The 10,018-nt window shown below is 35.9% G+C and overlaps 1 long non-coding RNA gene across 1 annotated transcript; it reads left to right on the top strand.

The window, feature by feature from the left end:
- The first annotated feature begins 7,800 nt into the window (after window positions 1-7,800).
- On the top strand, window positions 7,801-8,826 carry LOC130989505 (uncharacterized). The gene is made up of 2 exons (XR_009090655.1): window positions 7,801-8,028; window positions 8,626-8,826. It is a non-coding gene; the product is annotated as an uncharacterized LOC130989505 (long non-coding RNA).
- Window positions 8,827-10,018: the final 1,192 nt, after the last annotated feature.

Consider the following 10,018-nt stretch of genomic DNA (forward strand, 5'->3'; position numbering starts at 1 on the left):
AAAGAGTCGAGTCTAGTTTGATTCTTTAGACTTACATGGGTTCATATGGCACCGCTCAACACTCCATTACATCGTGCTCAATCAAGGAAAGAAGGTAACTGTAGTTTCAACGTTTTAAAGATGTTAATGTTCTAAAATGCTTCATGAATATGTTTATGTGAAGAGCATGTTATGATGAAATGTTGAATGTTTTGCCTTTCATGGCATATTTTCGCAATCTATGATGTTATGATCAGACGAATGATAGAAAAATTGACATATGTTTTCCCGGAGAACATAGATTGCTATAAGTTGCATGATCACAATTTTAAAAGAACATAGATTACTAGATTAGTAGGATATCTCTACAATCTAGATTCTTAAGGTGATGATGTAGAAGAATGAAAGAGAACTTAGAATGTCTCAGCTCCCTTAAGAAAATGATGGTTCTTTTGAACTACAAAGATGAATGAAAAGATATGTACGAGGTAAAGGAAAAACACAGAATGACGATACGCGACAAATTCAAGGTAAACGTTGCATCAAAGGTTGAACCATAGTCTCTACGTTCAAATGTTCAAGTGCGACGGAATATCAAATCGACTTTTGCTACAGGATAGATTTTAAGAATAGTGTGTTTTGCCTGTGTACGTATGTTTGTGTGTATATGTCTTAAGAGAGGTTTGGGGTTTGAGATCAATAGGATAGAGAACCTTAAGATAAGTTTAGTTGTCATAATGAGCTTATGTTTTGTTATGTATAATATGTTCATGGCTCTCCAAGTTCGGGACGATGTTTCCCGTGTGACTGGGAGGTGATGATGTTGGACCTGGCCAGTCCACATGATCCAAATCTCAGTAGACGTCTTTTGGGTTGAAAACCCATGTGTTTCAACTTTCGGTTGAAAAGCCAGATGGGCTCTTACTCGAGGTCATTTTGTTCGACCTTGTAGTTAATCATTTCATACCCTCTGGTCATTCTTTTGATTCTCTTGAACAATTTCTACAACACTTTGCTTTGATGTTGTGTTGAGTTTGAGTCTTGCAACTCGTGAGTTGTCATAATAGATTCCCTTGATTGATAAGACTAAGAAGTGTTAGTCTACTGACGTAGTATACTACCCAAACTATGGCTTCGTATAATTGTGTCTCATTGTAATTAGTTAAGATTAGTCTTTGTCCTATAAATGATATCGACCACTCATTATGATAGAAATTCAGAGTTCAAGCTAAGACCGTAATATAGTGTTCGAGTACGAGGACTTAAGTTAATTGGTCTATGATAGTTTTAAGATAGATTCATAGGAAAGTGTTATGCATGTGATAGGTAATAAGAAATGGGTTGATGACCATTTTGGTCTTTGAAAAATAGGATACCCCGTAGATGAGCCCTAGGAATGAGGTAGGAGTAATGAACCGCCGCAAAAGAACGAGGGAACTTATTCTCAAGTAAATCTCGTGTATATAAATTGGAATTGGGAATCCAATTGATATGAGGAGAGACCCAAATCTATTTTAGATCGGAAAGTTAAAGTACTAAGGAATAAGTCGATACCCTTAGTAATAGTTCTTTGGAAGCACCATCATCAAGAAGAGGCGACGTGGGAACTCGAGTTTAGCATGAAGGAGAAGTACCCAGAATTATTTTCATGTGGTACAAATTTCGGACGAAATTTCTTTTAAAGAGGATAGTATGTCATACCCCGACTTTTAATCCCTGATTAAGGGCTTAATTATTAATAATTAGGGTTCGGCATCCATTAATAATAAAAAAAACTGGTTTGATTTATCCGAAGTGATTTAATCGCTATATATGTGATTTTCGTTACGTGTGTCATTATGACCAAGTTATTATGATTTATATTTGAGACCTTAGCACTTGGAATTTTGTTTAAGTTTCCAAAGCAAGTGCGGTTTATTTTTGCTGAGAAATCGAATGATGCCGGTTTATGAAAATATTTCCATAATTATTGTGATTTATTTTTAATCACCCTTCTCACACTATTACTTTAATTTCCCTACCATGTGACTAAATACCACAATTTGCTAAGTGTAGAGATTATTGAGTGAGTGTAGAGATTAGAGAGAGAGTGTAGAGATTAGAGAGAGAGAGATCAATGCATTAATTGCCAATATTTCCTTAAGATTACAAAATCCTCTTTAAAGATCACAAGATCATTTACAATCTTGCAAAATCCTCTCTCACTCCTCATTCATCATTTTCGACCAACACCTCTCTCCCTCTTTCTCTCACTTTCCTCCATTTTCCTCCATTGAAGAGACCTTCGGAGCTTCCAAAAATTTTACAAAACACCTCAATCCACTCTAAAATCTTCCATAAAAACATCCTAGCTACTTATATTCAAAAGAATCATTGAAGAAGGGCTTCAAAGCTAGAGTGAGAAAGTGTGAGTCTTGGTAAGAATTTGGGTAAGTGATCATGTATTCCATAAATCTTGCTTGAATGATGTTGTATGTGAGTATTCTCGAAAGATTGAAGAAAGAAAATCACCCCTCCCTTGTTCTTAAAAATTTCAAAAAAAAAAAAATGGGTCTTTACCCTTCAAAAAATTTCTTTCTCTTTCCTTGATTTTGGGGTAAAAAAAAAAAATGAGATCTATGTGGTGTTTGTTGATGATTGATGTGTGTTGTGAAAGTATATGCTTTGAGATGTGAAAGTCGATTGAGTTTAGTTTACAAAAAAATTGGGAAATTGTGAGTCGATGATTAAAATGATGAATTGATGATGTAGATGAGTCCATGAGATGTATATGATGATGATTGATAGAGTAAATTGAGTATATGATGTTAATTGATGATTTTGATATGAGTTAGTTTAATAAAATTAGGGATATGTGTATCTATGCTCTAATTTGTAAATTGATGGGTTATATGTGAGATAAATGGGTTAAGATTGATAGATCCATGATTAGATTAAAGATCCATGTGTGTTTATAAAATTTCAAAGAGTTTAGTTTAATAAAAATTAGGACTTTTTGCCTATGTGTTATTTAAGTGAATTTATATATTTAAACACATTATCAATGAAAATCAATTAATTGCTATTTTGAAAATTGTAAATACTAAAATAAAAATTTATATATTTTCAAATTCATGTTTTGTTTATTGAAATTATGTCGTGGATATATATATATATATATATATATAACATGTCTTTCAATTTCGATATTGGTCGTGCATCGCACGAGTGGGCGTATACTAGTTGTTGATTATATGTGAAATTGCTTGAGTTTAGATTACTAGGATTTGTGTATTTTGAATTATGAGATCAATGTTTGGATTAATGATGTCTATATGCTAATTAGACTTTATAAAGGACTATGGCATGATTAAATTGAGAATTTTGAATGAAATGAAAAGTGTTAGTTTGAGGAAGAAGATGACATACATGTGTATCTATATGTGTATAGTGAGTTATATGATGAATGAGATCATGTTTGAATAATTGAGTAATTTTGTGCATGAAAATGAAAAGAGAATTTTAATGATGCGTTCATTGAAACGTTTTACTAGAGATTTGAAGTTATGATGTAAGTAGAGAGTCAAGATTTGAGTATGATGAGCATTATAATGTGCTTGAATGTTTGTGAGTGTTATATGTGTTTAACATGAGCTTTGATGAGTTTCCTTGAAGGAATGTTGAGTTGAGTATTTTAAGAGTTTGAGATGTGATTTTGGTGAATTTCGTTGGCCCACTGACCTACTGTGATCGACAGTTTTTCAATGTCAAAAAGCTTTGAAAATTTTATACCAAGTCTCTACATGAGTCTTGAGAACATCGGTGAAATTTCAAGTCATTTGGACTTTGTTTACTATTTTTATAAAAGACAATACCGAAACTGCACATTACTACCGAGAGTTTCAGAGAGCAGGGAAAAGAGTCATTCATTTCAGTAGCTTTCTGTGTGATCTAGCTTTCCAAAATTTTATGGTATTAACCTTATTGTGTTAGCTAGATATCCACAAAATTTGAGCCCAGTTTGACAATATTTACTATTTTGTTCAAAAATCCAAGTTTTCGATTGCTCAAAACTGCCGAATATGGTAGACTGTAGTAAAACAGTCATGTCTCCTACAATACTTGGAGTTTTTGACTCTACTTTTTTTTATATGAAAATAGACTCGAAGACCTTTCTTTTGGTATGAGTCTCGAGTCCAAGAGGTGTCGGAGTAAGAACAGGTTAGATTTTGAAGTTGAGTCAGTGTAAAAACAGAGCATGTTTTGATAATGTTTGATTGTGTTTTCTTATGTGCCTTATGTGATTGTGTTGTCTATGTGTTGAATGAGATTAGACGAGCCTTATATGAGAGATAAATCGAGACTTAGTACCATGATTTTCTTGAAACCTATCCTTGAACTTAAGGATTTGAGATGAGTGGAGAGTTAATATAGAGTTGAGTAAAGAGATAGAACATGAGATAGAGCATGAGTTAAGGCTTTATGAGTATGGATTTTAAAAGGATTAAAATGTTTTAAATCAATTCCTTTTTAATGGAGTTTAAAATGCTTATTTAAGTCATTTATAAATGAATAATGAGAAATGCGTAAAGGAGTTCGTAAATCAATCGCGGCATGAGATTTTCAATTTCCCTAGTAAACTAGGGAGATATTATGAAGGAACAAGCAATGAACGAGATTCTCACCACCGAGTCATTACAACAATTGGAGAAGGAAAAAGTTCACGCACAAACAAGATATGTACACCACCTCAAGATGGAGGTAAAGAAAAAGGAAATGGAAGGAAAGCACTAGAACTAAACTTAAGGTATAACCCAACCCCAAGGCTAGTAGGCTCAAGCTAAGAGAGTGAATGCTTTGACTAAAGTGCCAGAAGCTACAGCAAGAATAAAGTTGGAACGCCACCACAATGGAAACTTAGAAAACCACATTAAATAATCATTTGAAAATGAGAAAATGAGTTTACATGGCAGAAGGAGTGCCATTAATCTTTAAGTGAAAGTTACCAAGATGATGAGAAAAGTTTGATGTTAGAATTCCATAGTCAAATCTAAGAAGGCGACTTAGGACGAAGGAAACAATTAAGGTAGTTCACCACTTTACTAAGATGAAGTGGGTGAAAGAATGTTGTTAGGTCCTGAACTGGTCCAACAGATGATTGAGAAAGTCGACCACATCAAGCAAAGAATCAAAAAAAAAACTCAAGATAGACAAAAGTCTTACGCCGATAAACGCCGATCGGAATTAGAATTTAATGTTGGGGATCGATTTTTCCTCAAAGTCTCTCCCTCAAAGGGAGTTATACGTTTCGGAAATAGGGGCAAGTTACGACCCCGTTATATAGGACCTTTTGAGATCCTAGATAAGTTAGGCCTTTGTAGCCTATAAGTTGGCTCTGCCACCAAGCATTGTGGATGTATACAATACGTATAGCATCTCGCAATTAAGAAAGCATGTGATTAAGCAAGATAAAGTAGTCCTAGCCAGGACCTAAGTTGTGAAGAGAAATCAGTCCAGATACTTGATCGCAAGATTCAAGTTTTACGAGGCAATGATATTGTTCTCGTCATGTAGTGGAACCATCACAGGATGGAAAAGGCCACAAAAGAGAAGGATGAAATGAAAGACTAGTATCCTCAACTAGATTATCAAGGTATGTAATTTCGAGGACGAAATTTTTTTAAGGAGGGAGGGATGTAATACCCCGTTTCCTCGAGCTAAGTTTAGAATAATTTTGAACTTAGATTTAAGATGATTCACGCCAAAATGAGAAAAAGAATTTATTTTTAATTCCAACAAAAATGATTTACAAAAACATTTGTAAATTTAGTTATTAAATTTATATGCATTGCATATTTATTTAATTTAGCATTCAAGTATTTTCACGAGATCGATATTTATTTAGCGAACCCTGAAGTATTTATTACAGTCCCGATATTTTATCCTGAGGGATTTTATTAGTTCAATCAACACCGCATCTCACACCATACCCTATGTTCCTAATAGCCACCCTATATCATGATTATTTTTTTTCATACATGTCTTTAGCCACCCTATATCATGATTTTTTTTTTCATACATGTCTTTATGCAGACAATCAAATCTCCCATATCTTTATCAAATTTCTTTTGCTTTAGGCTGTCCACTTTCTTTTGCTTCCACTTTCAAATTCCACTACACCTAACATCACCACTGTAAAACCCAACTGCCAGCCATATAATCAAACATCAGAACATGAACCCATCCATCCATACAATCTTTGAGTTCTCAAGAAAACAGCAACACCGATTTCATCAATAGAAGCAATCAAAACCAGTATCATTCATTCACAAAGGTTCTACCTTTTCTTTATACATCTTTCATTTATTCTTTACACAATCCCAAACCATATCAGACTACATACATTTTTCATGAATTCTTTGCAGATACACAACAAATAGAAACAGACTCCATTCCACACCTACAAGGTTATTTCTATGACTCGAGCACTTCTTTTGAAACAGAAACTCAAGTTAGAACCCATAACACATACACTGATTCCATTATATATAAATTTGCATATGACAACAAGACCCAAACTCAATGATGTTATTTATCGTCTGTGCATATACATACATACATGAAGCATGTTTTCTAAATAGAAAAGAAGTAGAAATTGAAGCTCTGTTTTTATTCTTTGTTTTCGAACTGCCGTGTCGAGTCGGGGAGAGAGCTTGAGGGCTAGGGATCGGCGGCGGCGGTCTTCCAGCCGTGCAGTCGCCGGAAGTCAGAGGGTAGGGAGGTGGAGACTGAAGGTGGGGATTAGAGGCGCTCGGCGATGGCTGGTTGCTGTCGTCCGTCCGACACAGAGTGAGAGGAAGAGAGGCAGGGGCCGGGCACGCGGCGGTGGTTAGCTCCGCTAGCCACTGTGGCCGCCGGACTTCGGAGAGATGCAGCGGCGTTCTCAGTTTGTGGGAGTGTGTGCGTGCTCGTTCGGTAAGCGAGGAACGAGAGAGAGGACGAGGTAGAGGGGTTTAAGGATCGAGCGGCCGGCGGCCGGCGACTCTACCGCCGCCGGAGAAGGAAGAAAAGGGAGGGAAGGCGTGCTGCTGCGCGCAGCTTTGTGTGTGTGAGTATATGCGTGTGATTGTGTGTGTGAGGGTGTTAAATGATGGGTTAGGTTTGGGCTTAAGAGTTGGGTTTTGCAGATGGGCCTATACTTTAATTTTCACTTGGGCTGAGTAAGATTGTGGGTTTGAGTGTTGGGCCGGATTTTAATTAGATTAGGCTGCGATTTTTAAAAGCTTGGGCCATTTCCAAATCTTAGCTGGGCCCTTATTTATTTAAAACTTTGGGCTGATTTTATTTATTTAACATGGACTCAATTTTTACTTAATAGTTGGGCCTTCATTCCTTTAAAATTTTGGGCTGCCTTCTATTAATTAAATGGACTACACTTATATTAATTAATTGAACTATTAATTAGTTTAATTAATTATTATTTTTAAAGGATAATTAGCATAATATTATTATTATTATTATGTGCATATTTTAAGTAATTACTTATCATATGTTAAACATGACATGACATTGCATTTGCATCATGAAATAAAACGTATTTATGATTTAATTGGATTGTGCAGATTTGTTTTAAAGAGCGACACTATTATAATTAATTAGACTTATTAAGTTTGATTAATTATTTTAATTTTCATTATAATATTAAATTATTATTATGTGTATATTTTTAAGTAAATTACTTATTATATGCTAAGCATGACATGAAATTGCATTTTTACTTGCAATAAAAGATTTAATTGGTTTTAATTATAATTCCAATTATTAAAGAAAGATGAGTAAGAATATTGTTGGTGTTCTTAACTCAAGAGAAATATTTTCAAGTATTTATTTATTAAATTTTGAAAACCCGGCTAAGTGAATCATAGAATGTTAAGCACTACACCATGACTTAAGATTAGATACAAGGAGACCTATTGAGAATAGATTTCTTGTAGGCTTCGAGCATCAGAAGGATTAACACTGCTATTCCGATTCAGAGATAAGGTTAAACGACAGGCTTTGCCTATACAGGTGGGCATTACTTTTACTATACGTATATAGAGATCCCCTGCGTGTCGTAGGCCTCTTATACGAATATATGCATGAGATGATTTTAACTGTTAATTTCAGTTTATTATTATGCCCAAATGATAAATGACTCTTATGAAATGAAAATGAAATGTTTATGAAATGAAATGAAATGCTTATGAAATGATTGACTGCCAAAAATGTTTATGTTTTTATATGTATCCTATCTGTGTTGGTTCGCCAACTTTAAAGGAAATCTAATTGGGATCCTATGCTAGACAAAGGTCGCTAGCTAGGGTTAACGTGTACACTCATGGAGACCGCGAGTCGCTTGCGACCGGTCTTGGCGTCCGTGGTAAGGAGGCCTCCTTCCCGGCGCGTGACAGAAAGGAACAGATATGGATCATATGAAGGAAAATGATCGGCCGATCGACTTTATGAAAATGAAAGAAATATTTTAGTAAGCGCAGATCATTTAAGAAAACCCCTGTGTGTTACTGTTATGGCAGTTCAATTTATATATGTATGCATGAATGTATTTTCGGCTATGCCCACTGAGTATTTTTATACTCAGCCCTGCATGTATTTCTAAATGTGCAGGTTGAGCAGCTGATGGAATGGAATGATGTTGAGCGGGTGTTCCTTTGACATTTCAAGAAATGTAACCTTGAGTATACATCTTCATATGTATATCTCACACGTTTTCCGCTGCAAAACACTTTGATTAGGATAACTCTATGTTATGAAGTTGTTACACGTGTTATTGGGTAACCCACCTTAATCAGTTCTCTTTTATGTGTATGTTATATAAGTATCCAAATGATCATATATGATCCTAGCTTTTTATCTATAAGTGACATTTTCATATACTTTAATGTTAAGTAATTGTCCATATCCGTTCCCACTCATTAATTTTCATCCCAAGTCATAATCCCGGCTAAATCATCATTAAAGGTAGCGGGCTGTGACAGTCCATGGCGACGGCGACGGCGGCACCGGGAGAGGCAGATGTCGGATTCTTGCTGCCAACGGCAGCGCTCCTCCAGCGAGCTGCTGGCCGTCGATCACAGGCGGCGACAGCTCGACTCCCGGCGAAGCAGCAGCAGCTCCAACGGCGGCTTCAGTGGCAACTGCCGGCGATGCAGAGCGGCGGCGCGACGCCGGAATCAAGAACGAGAGTGTGAGAGGGATGAGATGGGTGTGTGCAGAAGGAGAAGAGAGAGTTGGAGGGAAGGGAGGAGCAGGACGACGGCGGTATGCCGGACCATCGCCGATCTCGGGCGGCAGCGGTAGTGTGAGGATAGAGAGAGAGAGAGAACCGATATTGTAAGAGAGAGAAGAGTGAATGTCGGTAGAGAGAGAGAGAGAGAGATAGAGAGGCGTGAGAGATATAGTGGAAGAGAGGAGTGGGCCTTTCTCAATTGGGCCGGGTTTCAGCCGAGTTTGGGCCGGGTTTGAGCGGGGTTTGGGCCGATTTTGGGCTCTCTTATTGGGTCTAGTTCATTTTATTTTTTGGGCCGGAGATTAATTCATTGGGCCATCTTTTTATTTCTATCTGGGCCGAATTTATTTAATGTTCTTGGGCTGAAATTTATTTAATTCTATTAGGCCTGTTTCAGATTTGTTTAGTTCAGCCCAGCTATTAATTCGTCATTTGAGCCGATTAAATTGTCTATTGGACTAAGATTAATTCTTTCCAGTCCACATTAATTATTATTTGGGCTCTTACAATTTAATTGATTAAGTCCAATGAAATTTATTTAGTTAAGCCCAATGAGACTTATTAATTTAGGCCCCATTATTAATCCTAATTATATTTAATTAGTGATTATTTTTTTTAAATAAGTAAGTTAGACTAATTCAAGATGAGTAGATTATTAAGATTAACTATCCGATTTCATAAAACGAGCTTTAATCCTATAGTTGGATTATTATTAGAAATTTCTCGGTTTATTATCTCAGAATAATAATTAACGGAATAAGAGTCATGCAT

This window comes from Salvia miltiorrhiza, chromosome 6 (assembly GCF_028751815.1).
Source record: "Salvia miltiorrhiza cultivar Shanhuang (shh) chromosome 6, IMPLAD_Smil_shh, whole genome shotgun sequence".
NCBI lineage: Eukaryota > Viridiplantae > Streptophyta > Magnoliopsida > Lamiales > Lamiaceae > Salvia > Salvia miltiorrhiza.